Source organism: Urocampus carinirostris, chromosome 7 (genome assembly GCF_059441175.1).
Source record: "Urocampus carinirostris isolate Australia breed hairy pipefish chromosome 7, RoL_Ucar_1.0, whole genome shotgun sequence".
Lineage (NCBI taxonomy): Eukaryota > Metazoa > Chordata > Actinopteri > Syngnathiformes > Syngnathidae > Urocampus > Urocampus carinirostris.
Genome location: NC_142355.1, coordinates 1,272,025 through 1,291,901, shown reverse-complemented (window position 1 = coordinate 1,291,901; position 19,877 = coordinate 1,272,025). Strand labels below are relative to the sequence as shown.

At 42.6% G+C, this 19,877-nt stretch overlaps 1 protein-coding gene across 8 annotated transcripts in view; it reads left to right on the top strand.

Moving 5' to 3' along the window:
* Positions 1-409: 409 nt before the first annotated feature.
* ppip5k1b (diphosphoinositol pentakisphosphate kinase 1b) overlaps positions 410-19,877 on the top strand; it is a 74,676-nt gene continuing 55,208 nt past the window's right edge. For all 8 annotated transcript variants that reach the window (XM_088339500.1, XM_088339494.1, XM_088339499.1 and 5 more), the window contains exons 1-3: positions 410-641; positions 8,852-8,922; positions 12,055-12,121. The gene's annotated coding sequence lies outside the window, so the exon portion shown is untranslated. The remainder of the gene's footprint in view (positions 642-8,851; positions 8,923-12,054; positions 12,122-19,877) is intronic.

Sequence of the window (19,877 nt, the reverse complement as noted above, 5' to 3'; positions counted from 1 at the left end):
CGAAGACAGCTGGGATGGGCTCCAGCACCCCCGCGACCCTACTGAGGATAAGCGCTGCAGATAATGGATGGATGGATCAATGAGTTTCAGTGTTAACATTTCAATGACGTTGTTTGACATTTGGAGAGTGGTTCCTGAATGATTGTTTTCATGAATTGTTCATTTTTTTATTTTCATTTTTCAACTGAATTGATTTTCTGCAATTACCCGCATGAAAAGGAATCCTAAAATGAGAAGATTTGATATATTTTCAATGTTCATCCATTTCCTTAACGGGGACGTTGACCCGACTAACGTAGGCACGCTCGTTAGCAAGCTAGCACAGCGCTATGACATACTTCGTGTTCTGTAGCTATCTGCGCACCAGCCCCCCCTAGCGGAAGACGATAGAAGAAGCAGGGGGCGTGTCGTCAGTCAGCGAAGGCGACGGTAGCGGCGGCAGTTGACCGGACGTGAACTTGTCGCCAGCTTCCCCTTCAAGTCCACTTGACTCGGGAACCAACAAGGAAATGGACGCCTTGGAGTAAACAATTTTTTTGGCCATTATTCAAAGCAAAGTTCTTGTTGAAATGGTCTCCAATTCAACGAGGAAGGCGACGTTGAAGTGACTTGACCCTCCGTCCTCCCGCCCCCCCACGTACGTAAGTTTGGGGCAGGAAGTTTCCGCGCTCATTCATTTCAGCAAAGCTGTTTTGACCCACTTCAATACGTTTCGTTTAACTCTTTTTAAATTTTAATTAGTCTAATATTGTGCTATTATTTACGTTAATAAGACGCTATTTTATTTGCGTTATAACGTTCGTTATTTTTTTCTTGTGTTCTGCACTCTTCGGCTTCCGTACTTCATTTATCGTGGGAAAATGGTACTATATAAAATGACAAATACCTGACAGTCGTATACATAGTTTTTCATTTATTTATTACATTTTGACAAAATAAAATAATCTGACTGTAGTTCGATAGCTCTGTGTATGAATATTTTGGCACTCTAGGGTTTCTATAATAAATCAGGTACGGAAGCTCAAGAGCGCCAAAACGACCCCCACGTAAATAAACCAAAAAAAAAAAAAAATCATATGACACAAACAATAAATAAATATATCAACAAATGAAGCCCAAGAGTGATAAAACTAACCACTAAGCGAAACGCCTGAAATCATGAAATAAAAACCTGTTGTTAAATAACAGGCATTTCATTCACACGGCAATTTTATTTGGAAATAGTTTGTCATTGTAATCAACTAAGTACTTGCTAGTCTTAAAAAACAGGATTAAAAATGATACGGATCATAATTTGTAAATCAAGAATATCACACCTCCCATTATAATCAGGGATAAATGGTAAATGGTCTGCATTTCTATAGCGCTTTTTCAAGTCAACGAAGAGCTCCCAAATCACTTTACAATGTGCTTCACACTTACCCATTCACACACACACACACACACACCAATATAATGCATTCTAAAATGTAATTCAAGTAGTTTAAATATTAGTCTGTAATGACATTTTTATTGATAGAGATATTAAACCTCTTCCAGTCAAAAATATAAAATGCAGTCTGTGTCTAAGTTTTGATTAATGTAGTCTTACCTGGTCCTAGTCTAGGCCTAAATTCAAAGCTATAATCAGTTCAGGTAATTAAAATCTAGTCTAGCACTAATATTTATCTAAATTGGATTTCGATCTGGTCTTTTTCTCGTTGAAATACAGTCTAGTGCAAATAAATTTAAATGTAGTCTGTTTTATTTAAAGCAAAATTAGAATAAATCTCTTCTGGTCTAAATCTAGTCCTTAGTCTATTTTAAATCAATTAAAATGTAGTCTGTCACTAAGTTTTAATGAATATAGTATCACCTGGTCCTAGTCGAGTCCTACATTCAAATCTATGGTTTGTTCAGGTAATTTAAATCTAGTTTAGGACTAACATTTAAATTGTATTTAGATGAAACCTGTTCCGTCTTAAACTAGTCGGAATATAGTCTAATGTAAATAAACTTAAATGTAGTCGGGATGAACCGAAACCTGAAAATTGAAAATGAATAGATGATAGATGAGATACTTATCGGCACAGCCTTGCTAAAAAGAAGTATTATCTAAATTAGGGGTGTCAAAGTCATTTTAACTCGGGGGCCACACCATAGAACAAACATTCTGTCGGGGGCCGGATTAGTAGATCAAAGAGAAAGAAAAAGAGAGATAAAGAAATAAGAGAAAGAGGGAGGGAAAAGGAGAGAGGGCAGGACAAAGTAAGAAAAAGAGAGAAAGGGAGAGAGTGTGAGAAACAAAAGGTAAAAAGGCACGAGAGAGGGGGAAAAGAAAGGGAGAGGTAGAAAGAAATTCAAAGAGAAATAGAAAAACAGAAGAAGAGATAAAAGAAAAGAAAGTGCAAAGGGTATGAAGAGAGAAAGAGAAAAGAGAGGAAAGGAAAAAAGGAAGTTAGAGCAAAAGAGGTTAAAAGACACTGAGAGAGAAAGAGACAAAGAGCAACAAAGGAAGAGAAAAAGAGAGACACAGAGAGTAAAAGAGACAGAGACAGAGTGGGAGAAAAGGGGTGGAAAAGAAAGAGAAAGGGAGAGAGAGAGAGAGAGAAATAAATACAAGTACAGTGTCTTTGTTCAAGGCACCTGGCTTTGGCAACATGAATTTCACATATTTCAACCTGCAGCTTGTTTTTCTCTTGCGCTTCTCTGAGTGTTGTCTCGCGGGCCGGATTCAATCCCTTAGCGGGTCTGATCTGGCCCGCGGGCCGCCTGTTTGACGCCTGTGATCTAAAATGATCATCCGACAGGCGTATGTCTACATAAATGCTCATTTAAAGTGATTCATTTATTACATTTTCAGGAATTAAAATCTCCTCCTTGATCTGCTACCTTATCGTGGTGGAGGAGTTTGTGTGTCCCAATGATCCTAGGAGCTATGTTGTCGGGGGCTTTAAGCCCCTGGTAGGGTCACCCATGGCAAACAGGTCCTAGGTGAGTGGCCAGACAAAACGCAGATCAGAAGACCCCTAATGATGAGAGAAAACTTTGGTCCTCGATTTCCCTCGCCCGGACGCGGGTTACCGGGGCCCCCTTCTGGAGCCAGGCCTGGAGGTGGGGTCCGCTGGCGAGCGCCTGGTGGCCGGACCCTTACCCACGGGGGCCGGCCGGGCACAGCCCGAAGGGACGACGTGGGACCCTCTTCCCATGGGCTCACCACCTGTAGGAGGGGCCAAAGGGGTCGGGTGCGCAGAGAGCTGGGTAGCAGCCAAGGGAGGGGTCCTTGGCGCGACGATCCCCGGCTACAGAAACTGGCTTTTGGGACATGGAACGTTACCTCTCTGGCAGGGAAGGAGCCCGAGTTGGTGCGTGAGGTTGAGAAATTCCGACTAGATATAGTCGGACTCACCTCTACGCACGGCTTGGGCTCTGGTACCAGTCCTCTCGAGAGGGGTTGGACTCTCTTCCACTCTGGAGTTGCCCGTGGTGAGAGGCGCAGAGCCGGTGTGGGCATATTAATTGCTCCACGGCTCGGCGCCTGTACGTTGGGGTTCACCCCGGTAGACGAGAGGGTAGCCTCCCTCCGCCTTCGGGTGGGGGGACGGGTCCTGACTGTTGTTTGTGCTTATGCACCAAATAGCAGTTCGGAGTACCCAACCTTCTTGGGGTCCTTAGAGGGTGTGCTTGAGAGCGCGCCCCCTGGGGACTCCCTCGTACTGCTGGGAGACTTCAACGCTCACGTGGGCAATGACAGTGAGACCTGGAAGGGCGTGATTGGGAAGAACGGCCCCCCTGACCTGAACCCGAGTGGTGTTTCGTTATTGGACTTCTGTGCTCGTCATGGTCTGTCCATAATGAACACCATTTTCAGACATAAGGGTGTCCATATGTGCACTTGGCACCAGGACACCCTAGGCCGTAGTTCGATGATCGACTTTGTCATCGTTTCGTCGGACCTGCGGCCGCATGTTCTGGACACTCGGGTGAAGAGAGGGGCGGAGCTGTCAACTGATCACCACCTGGTGGTGAGTTGGCTTCGATGGTGGGGGAAGATGCCGGCCCGACCCGGCAGACCCAAGCGTGTTGTGAGGGTCTGTTGGGAACGGCTGGCAGAATCTCCTGTCAGAAGAAGTTTCAATTCACACCTCTGGCAGAACTTCGCCCATGTCCCGAGGGAGGCGGGGGACATTGAGTCCGAGTGGACCATGTTCCGCGCCTCCATTGTCGAGGCGGCTGATCGGAGCTGTGGCCGCAAGGTAGTCGGTGCCTGCCGCGGTGGCAACCCTCAGACCCGTTGGTGGTCACCGGCGGTGAGGGATGCCGTCAAGCTGAAGAAGGAGTCTTATCGGGCCTTCCTGGCCTGTGGGACTCTGGAAGCAGCTGGCAGGTATCGGCTGGCCAAGCGGAATGCGGCTTTGGCGGTTGCCGAGGCAAAAACTCGGGCATGGGAGGAGTTTGGCGAGGCCATGGAAGCCGACTTCCGAACGGCTTCGAGGAAATTCTGGTCCACCATCCGACGTCTTAGGGGGAGGAAGCGGTGTGCCATCGACACTGTGTATAGTGCCGATGGGGCGCTGCTGACCTCGACCCGGGACGTTGTGAATCGGTGGGCGGAGTACTTCGAAGACCTCCTCAATTCCACCGGCACGTCTTCCTCTGGGGAAGCAGAGCCTGAGGACTCTGGGTTGGGCTCTCGTATCACTGGGGTTGAAGTCACCGAGGTTGTCAAAAAACTCCTCGGTGGCAGGGCCCCGGGGGTCGATGAGATCCGCCCAGACTTCATTAAGGCTCTGGATGTTGTGGGCGTGTCATGGTTGACGCGCCTCTGCAACATCGCGTGGACATCGGGGACAGTGCCTCTGGACTGGCAGACTGGGGTGGTGGTTCCCGTCTTTAAGAAGGGGGACCGGAGAGTGTGTTCCAACTACAGGGGAATCACACTTCTCAGCCTCCCTGGTAAGGTCTATTCAGGGGTACTGGAGAGGAGGGTCCGCCAGGAAGTCGAATCTCGGATTCAGGAGGAACAGTGTGGTTTTCGTCCTGGCCGTGGAACACTGGACCAGCTCTATACACTCTTCAGGGTCTTTGAGGGTGCATGGGAATTTGCCTGTCCGGTCTACATGTGTTTTGTGGACTTGGAGAAGGCATTCGACCGTGTTCCTCGGGAGGCCCTGTGGGGGGTGCTTCGGGAGTATGGGGTACCGCACAGTCTTATCCGGGCTGTGCGGTCCCTGTATGCCCGGTGCCAGAGTCTGGTCCGCATTGCCGGCAATAAGTCGGATTCGTTCCCGGTGAGGGTTGGGCTCCGCCAGGGCTGCCCTTTGTCACCGATTCTGTTCATAACTTTTATGGACAGAATTTCTAGGCGCAGCCTTGGCGGGGATGGAGTCCGGTTTGGGGGCCTCAGCATTGCGTCACTGCTTTTTGCAGATGACGTGGTGCTGTTGGCTTCCTCAGCCCGTGATCTTCAGCTCTCGCTGGAGCGATTCGCAACCGAGTGTGAAGCGGCCGGGATGGGGATCAGCACCTCCAAGTCCGAGGCCATGGTTCTCAGTCGGAAAAGGGTGGTATGCTCCCTCCGTGTCGGGGAGGAGGTCTTGCCCCAAGTGGAGGAGTTCAAGTATCTTGGGGTCTTGTTCACGAGTGAGGGTAGGATGGAACGGGAGATCGACAGACGGGTCGGTGCAGCGTCTGCCGTCATTCGGACCCTGTACCGGTCTGTCGTGGTGAAGAGGGAGCTGAGCCGAAAGGCAAAGCTCTCGATCTACCAGTCCATCTACGTTCCTACCCTCACCTATGGTCATGAACTTTGGGTCATGACCGAAAGAACTCGATCCCGGATACAAGCGGCCGAAATGAGTTTCCTCCGCAGGGTGGCTGGGTTCTCCCTTAGAGATAGGGTGAGAAGCTCAGTCATCCGGGAGGGACTCGGAGTAGAGCCACTGCTCCTCCGCGTTGAGAGGAGCCAGTTGAGGTGGCTCGGGCATCTAATAAGGATGCCTCCTGGACGCCTCCCTCGGGAGGTGTTCCGGGCATGTCCCACCGGCAGGAGGCCCCGGGGGCGGCCCAGGACACGTTGGAGAGACTATGTCTCTCGGCTGGCTTGGGAACGCCTCGGGGTCCCGTCGGATGAGCTGGAGGAAGTGGCTGGGGATAGGGACGTCTGGGCTTCCCTTTTAACGCTGCTGCCCCCGCGACCCGACCTCGGATAAGCGGAAGACAATGGATGGATGGATGGATGGAATTAAAATCTCACCACTGGAGTTTGTTAGCTCTGTGTGTTTTGGCACTCCTGGGCTTCCTTCATAAAGCACGTCGAATTAGCGTCTGGAAATATGCCCATTCATTTATTTATGTTGTCGCTTTTAGCAGTTAATTGTCGGTGTCGCCTTAATCAATTGCGTTATCATGGTCGTATTTCGCGTGTGTGTCGTTTTGGCCCTGTTGGGCTTCCGTTATTCGGAATAATAATAAATGAAAACAAAGTATCTGTTCATTTTAAAACGTATCATGTGCCCAGTGTGAACAACCAATAGATAGATGGATAGATAAATAGATAGATACATAGATAGATAGATAGATAGATAGATGTCTAGATGGATAGATAAAAAGATGTCTAGATAGATAGATAAATAGATGTCTAGATAGATAGATGTCTAGATAGATAGATAGATAAATAGATGTCTAGATAGATAGATTGATAAATAGATGTCTAGATAGATAGATAGATGGAAAAATAGATGTCTAGATAGATAGATGTCTAGAGAGATAGATAGATAGATAGATAGATAGACAGCTGTCTAGATAGATAGATGTCTAGATGGATAGATAGATACTTTATTCATCCGGGTAGGGAAAATTGACACTTCCAGCAGTATCCTTGTGTTGAAAAATAGAATAATAAAATAAAGATATAGAATACAAAAATACCCAATATAACGTTTTGCTCTAGAGTATTTAAATGGTGCTCCGGAAAATACACACTGTCATAAAAATAGGGTAATAAGCAAATGTGGGGGTGGGGTTTCATGTGGGCTTTTACTCCCTTGGGTGGAGTTAAAGAGCCTCATGGCATGAGGAAGTTACTAGTGGTAGTTATGTTTGCAAACATTCCACTATGGAATCCCAGTGCCAAAATGACAAAGACAGAGCTAACTTACCACATTTGAGTCGTTTTAAATGATCAAGAGTTCATAAATGAAGCGCTTCAAATTAGAGTCTAGGAATATGCCTGGCAGTACATTTACCATGTTATGTTGTACTGTGCACTTTAGCAAGGCAAAGCCAAACAAGTATTTCATATATTTATTCATTTCTTTCCAGTTCTACATTTTCGGGATTTGGTGAATAGCTAATTACAATATTGTGCCGTTCGTAAATTTACTAATCATGAAATATATCGTTTTTAATCAAGATTTTTAAGACTGGTAAGTAAATATTCGATAACATCACCCGACTTTTATTGGCGTTTTAAATAGCTTAAGATGCTATCTGCTAGAGTGAGCCACTTCCAGCAGCTCTGACCAACTCTAGCTATTTGCTCTTTCCAGCCGCTCCAGGTTTATCCAGCTTGCTTCATCTCGGTTGAAGTTTTCATGCCATGTCGCTAGCTAAGATTTAAGTTGCTGACCTTAGCGCTTACATCCGGCATTTCTTGATACTCTATATTCAAGAATGTAAGAATATCATTTAGAGTTGCATCTGTAAAATTTGTCAAAGATCTCTATAAGTGCAGTAGTCAACAACAACAGCCACCAAACACAAGGCACGTACGGGTGCTTGAAATCCTGGGAGAAACACAAAAAAGCAAAATGATAAATACAATTTAAAAATATTAACTCCTCAGTGCTATGAATAAATGATAAAATCCCCCAAAATGAACTAAATACAAATCTATTTGAACGCTATAGTAAAACATTATCTATCTATCTATCCATCTATCTATCTATCTATCTATCTATCTATCTATCTATCTATCTATCTATCTATCTATCTATCTATCTATCTATCTATCTATCTATCTATCTATCTATCTATCTATCTATCTATCTATCTATCTATCTATCTATCTATCTATCTATCTATCTAGATATAGATAGATGTCTGGATAGATAGATTCTAGATAGATTATCCAACTATCTATTGATCTATCTATCGATCTATCTATCGATCTATCTATCTAGACATCTATCTATCTAGACATCTATCTAGAAATGTCTCTCTCTTTCTCGCTCTTTTTCTCTCGCTCTCTCTCTCTCTCTCTCTCTCTCTGCTTTGGAGCAATCAATATAAAATGAGTCCAAATTTGGCTCATTTTTATGCTTTTTAGACATACAGTACTTTCTTTTTTTTATCTTCTGTTTTGAATTCGATTATTAGCCTACAGAGGCCTTTCCGTGAACAAGTGTGACGTGTTGAAGCTCCGCGTGCATTGTCAAAGCAGAATGTCAGAATTCATGTCAGTTTACAGCAGCCCATTGAAACGAACAGATCCCAGATAATAGATAGGAACAGCTCAAAATAGCGACTTTATTTTAGTCATCAAAGTCAACTAAATTAAAAAAAAAAGTTCTTTTGATTGCGCTGGATTTCTTCCTTTGAAGGTACTGGAAAAATCGGCCTTGAAAGTGCTTGAATTTGACCATGAAAAAGTTGTACGAACCCCGTAACGAGGACGGATCGGGAACGTCTTATCTCGAGTCGAAGTCAAAAGCGATTGTTGTTGAGGTCTCGGGTCTCCTCATCTAATCGAGAGTCCCATAAATTCGACTCGGCCTTTTTCTCGACACTCCGTCTCAAAGGTTAAAGACGTCGTGATGCTTTTATGGCCCTCCTGTAAAATTGCTCTTTTTTTCCGGCCATTTTTCCGCAGCGCCGGCTTGAAATCGGGACTTTTTGGGGGGCGGCAGGCGTCCAAGTGTGGCAGGACTTTCGCCGTTGAAGGTAAAGGTCTTCTTTTTTCTCAGTGCTACGAATCGGGGGTCTTTTTCAAGTCTGCATATTACTAAAATAGAAAACAAAGTAGATGGCTTACTAAAGAGCTACAAAGGTAGCTTGATAGTTGGCTAGAAAGATAAACGGGTAAAATTAAATAAAAATGGAGCTAAATAGCTAGGTAGAAAAGTAAAAAGCCAACTCAAGAGCCAGATCGAAAGCTAAAAAGGAAGCTAGATAGCTAGCTAGAACAAGTTTCCCGTCGGTCCTTGAAAAGTCTTAAATGGCATCAAATGGGTTCTATCTATCTACCGACAGGGGTGACCGACAGCAAGACATACACGTACACATTATAGGGTCACTAAATGTGAGAGGATGTGGAAGTAAAGCGATTGAGTGGAAGAAAGCGGAAGATCGGAAGGATGATGACTAAAAGGAAGGTCGATGTGTTAGCCTCGAGTGAAACAAAAATATTGACACTGGAGCAAAAAGTCAGTTTTCATGCATCGTGATAAATATCCTTTATGAATGCAGAAATATTTTTCAAATTAGTCATTAGTCAACTGACAGTTTTGACTGAGGATCCATGAAGTACTGTAAACATCCTTTTCGACTATTGTTTTTGTGGCGTTTGTCTCAATTGTTTGTGTGTGTGTTTTTTTTTTTTTGCCGACTTGGTCTTCACGTTGATTTCAAAAGGCATAGAAAGTCTTGAATTTAAATTGCCTTAAGCTAAAGAAACTGCCAAAATGTAGCCTGATAACTAGCTAAAAAAAGGGAAAAATGTTAGCTAGATAGCATGCAAAAAATGTAAAAGCTAGATAGATAGGTAAGGAGGTAGAAAGCTAGCTAGATACAAAGCTAAAAAGGTAGCCAAATAGCTAGCTCGAAAAAAACCTGCACATTTTTTGCTCATTTGCTTTATAAAACCCATAAACTGGAATTTAGTTGGTTGTATTTCCTGTTTCATAAATCAATCACAAGATAAATCAATTTGTTTCTGTAATACATTAATAAATTCTCATTCTCTTCTCTTAATAATTGCTTATAAATAATTATCAATACTAAGTTTTTTTTGCATGAATTTATAAAATAACAATTGATTATGTTATTACTAGGTTTATTATTACAAATGATGTTAGATGGCTGGGATGGGCTCCAGCCCCCCCGCGACCCTAATAAGGATAAGCGGTACAGTTGATGAAATCATAAATACAACGCAGATGAGATGTTAAATAGACTTATTTTATTAGAAAATCACAATGAACCAGCACTAGTGAGCTATTTCCACCCTGGTTTGTTGTTGCCGTAGTTGTTTTTGTTGTTGTTGGCTCCTGGTTATCCTGCCTGCCTACTGCATGCTTTTGGGCGGGCAACCTCCTGTTTTTCCTGCCGATTGATCTGGGTTAGCCCTTTTTAGCAGCCAGCTAGCCTGCCGTATCCCAGCTGGTTTAGCCCCTGTTAGCTCTCTGTGTGTTATTTTTGCCAGTTGGCGCCATTTTGGCTGCTCGCCAGTCTTCTTGACTAGTTAACACGTAAACCAGTAGGGTGGCCGGCTTGCTAAGTTGCCGGTGTTTCTCACATGACGTCACAGGTCAGGAACTCAAGGAGGAAACGGACTGTCTTCAAAATGCATTCTCTCAGAAAACAATTGAAAGAATGTATGAAAGCTTGTCGTGTCCAGCATGGTCGCCGTGGCGACCGGCTGGCCCCGCCTCCTGGGCACCAGCTGAAGCAGATCTCCTAATTTGCGCGTTTGCTTCTTAAGGGGGGTTTTGGGTTTTGCGGGTGCTGGTTCATTTGCATTTTCTGTCTGCATCTCCCGTTCTGTTTTGCTCCGTCCTGTTTTGTTTGAGTCGGAAGAAATCTGTGTTTGCACGTCTTTAGTTAAAGCATGTTTGTTCTGTCTTGTCCCTGAGTTTTGGACGACTTTTATTTTACTAAATAAAAGTTTTGATCGTCAACGCAATTGAGTTCTCCCTTCCTGCCTCCGCTCTGGTCCGGTCCCCCTCGTGACAAAACTTTATTCAAACATTAGAATAAGAACAGAACAAAAACAATAACTCAACATCAAAATAACGTTACATGATATGTTTGAAAAGGGGAAGTAAGAAGCAGATGCTTATTTTCCCTACCCCTTCATCTTCCCTATTAGATATACCAATGATAATAATAATATTAGTAATAACAGTTATGATATAAAAATAGCAACAATAACACAAAGTTAACCATAGTTCTAGACGCACTATCCCCAATCTCTCTTATCACCCATTTTCTTCATCTTTGTAATTCGCCAGGAATGTTTTTTGTATTTAAATTTGAACACGTGAATAGTTGGACATTGTTTGATCTCGTCTTGTAAATTGTTCCAAAGTTTGACTCCGCACACAGACACACACGTACTTTTCCTGGTGGTTCTCACCTTTGGGATTAGGAATTCACGACAGCCCCTTAAATTATAATCTCACAAATTTCCGAATGAATAATTTATGAAAGTTTTCTGGAATTATGTTTTTGTTGACCTTAAATAGCAGTTGTGAAGTGAAAAATTGGACTAAATCATCCCATTTGAATCATTTGGAATAAAATATGAGTATGATCTGGATATCCTACCCTGTGTATGCTTCTAATTGCAGGTTTTTGGAGGATAAAAAGTGAACTTTTGTAATGAATGCCCCAGACTTCTGCAAAATATGTTAAGTATGGCAGAACTAGAGAACAAAATCATAAATACAATGCATTCTAGTTTAAAAGGAATTTGAAATATATTGATGACATATTTTTAGTTATTATGCCAAAAACATGGACTATTTTCTCACATTTGGTTTGGTTTGAACAATTTTGATTGACACTTTTTACAGCAATTAAACATATTTCATTATATCATTTTCTAACAATATGAGGTTTGAACAATTTTCTCACATTTGGTGTTTTTTTGGTTTGAACAATTTTATTGACACTATTAGCATGTCCTTTTATGGTCTTGTGGTATTTTCTTTATTTGTCATTTCTCTTTCGACTAAAGTCAGAGTTGCGATGAAGGTCTTTTGTGTGTCATCTTGAAAGTTGTGAGGTCATCAAAATTTTCTGCATCGTTGACTTGAAATGCCTTTGTAACCATTTTTGTCATTCCTGTTTGAGAAACTTTAGGACCGCCAAGTTCTGGACAGGATCTCTTCCACTTCAGGCTGTTCGAAAGACTTTAAGGGTAAGGTTTAGCAGGGTTAGGGTTCTTGGGCTTTGGGACTCGGCTTTGTGCTTCGTATTAGGGTTTTAAACCGTTTTTAGGCTTTCAGGGTGAGGGTTATTGAGGGTCTCAAACTAGGGTTTTTAGGATATTAGGATTTTAGACGTTGGTTTAGGATTAGGCCTTGGGTTTTGAACTGAATTTGGGATTTAAAAGCTAGGGTTAAAACATGGATTTTGTCTTTATATTAGCGTTTGAATGGGGGGTTTGCTCACCTAATGACTAAAAATGGCTGCGCCCTGTTTGGCTGCGGCTGCATCGGCTTCGCTACAGTTTAACTGTACGGGTCAGGTGTATCCACATTTCCTTCTGTGTGCATTGTTACATAGAATGACAATACAAGGAAATTATTATTATTATTATTAAACTGTTTTTAGGCTTTCAGGGTTAGGGCTTAGGGTTTTGAGGGTCTTCCACTAGGGGTTTTTCATATTGGGATTTTAAACAGTTTTTAGACTTTCAGGGTTAAAGTTCTTGGGCTTTGAAACTTGGGTTTTATACTCGGCTCTGTGTTTCGCATTAGGGTTTTAAACCGTTTTTAGGCTTTCACGGTTAGGGCTTAGGATTTCCGTGAGGGTTTTGAGGGTCTTATTATTTATTATTATTCAGCCAGTATCAACCATCAACATGATATCTACCGGAAATCATTTTGTCACGCGAAGCTATCGACGTGACTCGTCGCCTTCGATCGGCGCCGGGTTTTTAGACCCAACTGCTGTGTTGGGAGTCATTAGGTGAGCAAACCCCCCAATTCCAACCCTTAAATGCCGAGCGCCAAGCAGGGAGGCAATGGGCACCAATGTTGTAAGTCTTAGGTATGACTCGGCCGAGGCTTGAACCGGCGACCTCCCGGTCTCAGGGCGGGCGCCCTACCATCTAGGCTACCGAGCTTACACTAGGGGTTTATACTTCATATTGGGATTTTGAACAGTTTTTAGACTTTCAGGGTGAGGGTTATTGAGAGTCTCAAACTAGGGTTTTTAGGAAATTAGGATTTTAGACGTTGGTTTAGGATTAGGCCTCGGGTTTTGAACTGGATTTGGGATTTAAAAGCTAGGGTTGAAACATGGATTTTGTCTTAATATTAGAGTTTTAAACTGTTTTTAGGCTTTCAGGGTTAGGGTTAGGGTTTCGGTTAGGGTTTTGAGGGTCTTACACTAGGGCTTATACTTCATATTGGGATTTTAAACAGTTTTTAGACTTTCAGGGCTAGGGCTTGGTGATGCAAAAAGTTAAGCCGTCTCTAAGATTGAATGTGCTACGCTTCAGAGCAAATAATATCATTAAAATGAGTCCAACTTTGGCTCATTTTTCTGCTCTCTGTTCATCTTGTACTTCTTCCGTATTCAACTCTATTTTTAGCCAACACCTGTACAGCCCTTTCTGTCTTTGTAAACAAGTGCGACGTAGCACTGTTGAGGAATAACTGCGGAATTCGTGTCAGTTTATAGCAGCCCATTGACACAAAAAGATCATACATATAGGAACAACTCCAAATACCACAAAGTATGTGCTAGCAGCAAGATAGTGACTTTATTGAAGTCATCAATGTTAACAACGAAAAAAAACAAGAAAAAAAAGGTTCTTTTGATAAATTACCGAATTGGCCTTGAAAGGGCTTTGTCACGGACCAGGAACAGAGACGGGACCCAATTGCGTTCGTTTACTCACTTTTATTTGGAAGAGAAAAGAGGAATTGCATCCACCATCTGAAGTGGCACTTCCGTGTCGAGAGAGAGTAGTCGTTGAGAGCGAGAACAAACAGGTCGATGCCCGGGACGGGGGAGCAAAACAGTAACGGGTCCAGAAAAGAGGTCGGCAACAGGTATCAGGCAGGAAACAGGGCAAAAACAGGTCGATGGCTGGGACGGGGTAGCAGAACAGAAACGGGTCCAGAAAAGAGGTCGGCAACCGATATCAGGCAGGAAACAGGGCAAAAACAGGTCGATGGCCGGGACGGAGGAGCAAAAACGGAAACGGGTCCAGAAAAGAGGTCGGCAACCGGTATCTGGCAGGAAACGGGGCAAAAACAGGTCGATGGCCGGGACGAAGGAGCAAAAACAGAAACGGGTCCAGAAAAAGGTCGGCAACAGGTAGCAGGCAGGAAACAGGGCAAAACAGGTCAATGGCCAGGTGGAGGAGCAAAGACAGAAAAGAGGTCGGCAACAGGTATCAGGCAGGAAACGAGGCAGGATAGTGTCGGAGAGTACAAAAGCTTGCCTAGCTGAGAGCATAGGTTCGCAGACGGTCTGACGGGAGTTTAAAAAGAGTCCAACAGCCAATCAGGTCCCGTGGCTTGAATTTGGCCATAAAAAAGTTACAAACCCTGTAATATCAATTTATTTTGAGCTAACTCAGGCGTCTATTTGACACTTTCCGGGAAGTTTTCAGTTATTTTCAGCTTACGGACTGGAGAGAAATAAAATAACACTCGTGACGATGACCAGCCAGAAAAGCGCGGATCTCTTGTTTCTCTGTGCAAAGTGTTACTAGCACTTGTCATCACCTGCCAGCTAAGTCAAGTTGACTTATCTCCGGGTTAGCATATCGGCCCCCTATAAATTTCCACTCCGCCGGTTATTTATGGACGGCAAGGTCAGCGGGAGATTATTTGAGATATGTGACGGCGCCAGATAGGAAGACCTCTGCCAAGGTTGAACCGCCGACTGTGCCAAAGCTAGCTCGCGGGCTCGCCCGGTGCGCTCTTACGCTTTTTCTCGCCAAAAGAAATCAGAAATGTTCTAAACCGCGGGTGTCAAAGAGGCAGCCCGTGGGCCAGATCGGGCCCGCTAAGGGATTGAATCCGGCCCGCGAGACAGCACTCAGAGAAGCGCAAGATAAAAACAAGCTGCAGGTGGAAATATGTCAACTTGATGTTGCCAAAGCCAGGTGCCTCGAACAAAGAATACTGTACTTGTATCTCTCTCTCTCTCTCTCTCTCTCTCTCTCTCTCTTTCTTTTGCTATTCCTATCATTCTCTCTCTCTCTTTTTCTTTTTCTATTCCTATCTCTCTCTCTCTTTCTTTTGCTATTCCTATCTGTCTCTCTTTGTTTTGCTACTGCTGTCTCTCTCTCCCTCTCTCTCTTTTTCTTTTGCTATTCCTATCTGTCTCTCTTTGTTTTGCTACTGCTGTCTCTCTCTCCCTCTCTCTCTTTTTCTTTTGCTATTCCTATCCCTCTCTCTCTCTCTCTCTCTCTCTCTCTCTCTCTCTCTCTCTCTCTCTCTCTCTCTTTTCCACCACTCTCTGTCTCTGTCTCTTTCACTCTCTGTCTCTCTTTTTCACTTTTGTTGCTCTTGGCCTCTTTCTCTCTCTGTCTTTTTAACTTCTTTTGCTCTAACTTCATTTTTTCCTTTTCTCTCTATACTCTTTCTCTCCTCCTACCCTTCTCGCTTTCTTTTCTTTCCTGTCTTCCTATTTCTCTTTGGATTTCTTTTTTCCTCTCCCTTTCTTTCCCCTCCATTTCCCTCCCTCTTTCTCTTATTTCTTTATCTCTCTTCTTCTTTCTCTTTAATCGACTAGTCCGGCCCCCGAGTTAAAATGAGTTTGACACCCCTGTTCTAAACTGTGCGCATGGCCAGACCTTCTATCCAAAGCATAAAAACCAGGGTTCCAAATTGCTCTTTCAGTAGCAAATTCGACCCAAACAACATGGGTTGCCTTGGCAACGCTGCTTTTAAGTCCATGTCCAACTTGCACGAAGTTGAGTAAAGTTAGTCAAGTTTTCCGAGAAGCGGCTCTTTCGGCTCAGCTCACTCGTAAAAGCCGACTCTCTCGACACTCAAACGGCTCTTCGAATTGTTTTTGACGCTTTAATCTATATATTAACAATTAGTTAATTAAAACAAAGCATTGCGTTGGCCTCCAAAGTGTGATGACCCGATGTGATTTCTGCCCAGTGCTCTGAATGTCAAAGTAGAATGAAATTAAAACGAAAGAAAAAAGCTAAGAAAAAAAGAAACGAAGGGAGATGCAAAAAAAAAAAAACAAAAGGGCAAAGGGAGGGAAGAAAAAAGGAAGACAAATGGTAAACAGTCTGCATTTCTATAGCACTTTTCAAGTCAATGAAGAGCTCCCAAACGCTTTACAATGTGCTTCACACTAAAAACAGTCTTTGTAAATTTTCTGACTAAATAAAATAGATATTTTATATCTAACAGAAATAAATCTGAGTAAAAATGATTGAAACGAGACCGGTCCTATCTTTTTAAAGCCTCAGTGGGTAAAAAATAGCGACCTTTAGTTTTTGAAAAAAAAAAAAAAATTCCAATAAAACATAATTGATTCAAATAATTGGCAAAAACACATCGATCATTTTTTGAAAAATGTATATGCTTAAAAAAAGAAATTTGACTTTTTTTCCCATCCTTTCTCTCTCTAGCCACGAATGTTAATTGAAAGGTTTTACCGACGTCAATGGCAGCCAATCGCATGTCGTCCTGCCGCTGGTGTTGTCCAATCAGAGGGATGAGTCGCGACTATATGATGTCGCTCACTTCTTCCTTGGGCAGCTCCAGCGCAGACAGTGCCTCCTGGCATCATAAGGAAAAGAGAAAAAGAAGTGAAAAGCTCAGAAAAAGAAAATATAAAAAGGAAATACGAACCGAAAGAAGAAAAAATTAAAAAAAGCTCACAATAAGAAACACATTTTTTTTGAAAGCAGGTGTTAGGAAGTAAATATCTTAAAAATGTAGCGTTTACCAAATTGTTTGAATGAGTGATCTGACTCTAACCAAACATAAACTTCATTCACCTAACAATGCGTGCTCCTTTCTTTTTGTGAAAAGACGGACAAGAGACCGTCATTTCCACACGGCTGCAGATTTAATTTCTTAAAGTATTTAAACTAAGTGAACTCCATCGAATTAGCCGAATTAGTCCTCGTCTAGCCTTTTTTCTCGATTGTCCCTCTCGATCGACTAATGAAGTTCTTCCTCTGCCCACGCCTCTCTCCCAAGCTGGCGTGTCGGCTTCTCCCATGGGTGCGTCAGGAAAAAAACCCGCACGTGGGCTCCACGGCTCCTCGATGTCTGAAGAAACTCAAAACAACACCAAGCGCTTATCAAAACAATGCCAGACGTCCTTCGTCAGCGCCCTGCTATCAAAATTCCCCGGCTAAAACATTCCAAATTTGGAACGGCGCAACCTGAAGCCCACTCAGTGAAAATCTTCATTGCACTCGATAAATGTAACTTGTATTATAAATTCCTTTATAGTCAAATGTATAAAATCCTTCACAGGGAAAAACGAGAGGGGATCTTGTGTTGCATTCAAATGATTTCCAAATCTATCAAGTCATTCTCGTTACCAACGTTGTAATCACTAAAAAGTGATGAAATACAACCAAATGACTATCCATCCATCTATTATATGCACCACTTATCCTCAGTAGGGCCGCGGGGGTGCTGGAGCCCATCCCAGATATCTTCGGGCAGTGGGCAAGGGTTTAATTCCCCCAAAATGTTAAGGATACTTTAGAAAATTGGGAGATTTGGTGCAAAAGTTTTCGGGCTGTAAAACCTTTCCAATAGTACACAAGCCGATCCATTCAAATGGGAACAAATAATTTAACATTTCCGGCAACTCGGCAAAACGGAATCGTATTCAGGTTTTGGCGATGTTTGCTAACCATTTGGTTGCCAGAGTTGGGAGTGAAAATAAACAAGCAAATCCAATGTTTGGTTTTCTCGTCGCGATGAAGAATTCTGCATTCACAAGGAGGGCCAAAAAATCCAACCATGTGACGCCCTCATAGATCAAAGCCAGATTAGCAACGGTCACGCGGCGCAAAATCCGGTTTCAGGTATTTCTTCTCGGAGACTTTCTCACGGTCACAATGGCAAATCGGCGTCTTGCACGATGTCGCAGACAGGCTTCTTGGAGATGTAACTCGACATATACACCAAAAGTCTGATTTTTGTTGACGTGACTTGAGCTGGTCCATTGGAGTAGCAGGTGGAGCAACGGAGACAACGGATTGTAATTTTAAAATTTCTACTCGCGATGATTGTCATGCCCTAAGAAGATTTCCTTGCTTCTATCGCCCCCTTTCGTTTTATTAACAGTTCCGATCGTCAATTGGTTACAGCCAAGCATTTTAGCAAGGCTAGTCAGTGACTTGCAGTCATAAACACAAACACCGCAAAGTTTTGGACTATTATGTATTTTTTGATGTTATACAGCGGGGAAAATGCCATTAAAGAGAGGCCGAACAAAACATGTTATTCCACACATCTAAATAGAAACTTAGTTAGATGACATGCTAAATAGATAAAAAGGTCGCTAGATAGTTAGCTAGAAAAGTAAACAGGTAAAAACACTAAAAAGGATCTAGATGGCTAGCTAAAAGAGTAAAAAGCTATCTCATAGCCAAATAGAAAGCTCAAAACAAAGCTAGATAACTAGCTAAAAAGGAGGCCAAAATTTAGCTTGATAACTAAATAAAATGTTAGCTAGACAGCATGCAAAAAATGTAAAAAGCTAGCTAGATAGCTTGCTAAAAAGGTGGGAAGATCGCTAGCTACAAAGTTAAAAGGTAGCCACATTGCTAGCTAACAAAAATGCACATTTACTGCTCATTTTGTTGATAAAACCCATAAATTGGAATTTAGAATTTAAAAACAAATCGATTAAAACAAATGAGTAAAAAAAAGTTTAATACTTGAATAAATTCTCATTCTACTCTTAAAGTCAAGTCAAGTCATGTTTATTTGTGACGCCCTCAATCACAAAGAGTCTCAAAGGGCTGCACAGATCAAAGACTATTGCAAACTATTATTACAGACTATTATGACACCATCCCCTGATCTAAAACCGACATGAGGGCAGGGAAAAACTCAAAAACATGTCAAGCCATCTATATTACTGAAGCCCTTAATCTCAAGGAGTCTCAAAGAGCTGCACAGACCACAGATTAATGTAAACTATAGACTATTATGACACCATCCCCTCATCTAAAATTTACATGAGGGCAAATAATACACGTTCCCCCATCCATTGCCTCCACCTGCTACTCCAATGGACCAGCTCAAGTCACATCAACAAAAATCAGACTTTGCCGTTTTGGTGTATATGTCGAGGTTACATCTCCAAAATGCCTGTCTGCTAAATAATAATACACATATTAAAAATAAACAATTTATGAATAAAAATAATTAAATAATTGCTTAAAAATAATGATCAATACTTGGATACATTTTTTATCCATGAAGGCCATCAACTGGAATTGATTTGACTTTCTAAAATAACATCATGTTCTTACTGTGTTCATTATTATAACAGTGCATAATAGACTCCGTGAAAATCCATTTTCGGAACACCATCCCCTGATCTAAAACCTACATGAGGGCAAGGAAAAACTCGAAAACCTCAACATGAGGAAAATGAATAAACTTTGTGAAGGGACGGTCTCAAAGGGCTGCACAGACCATTATAAACTACAGACTGTTATGAGACCATCCCCTGATCTAAAACCTACATGAGGGCAAGGAAAAACTCAAAAACCTCAACATGAGGGAAATAAGAAACCTTGAGAAGGGACGGTCTCAAAGGGCTGCACAGACCATTATAAACTACAGACTGTTATGACACCGTCCCCTGATCTAAAACCTCCATGAGGGCAAGGAAAAACTCAAAAACCTCAACATGAGGAAAACGAAGAAACTATGGAATAAAGCCGAGGGTGGCTGGAATGGAAAAAAAAAGATTTCTATTTCACA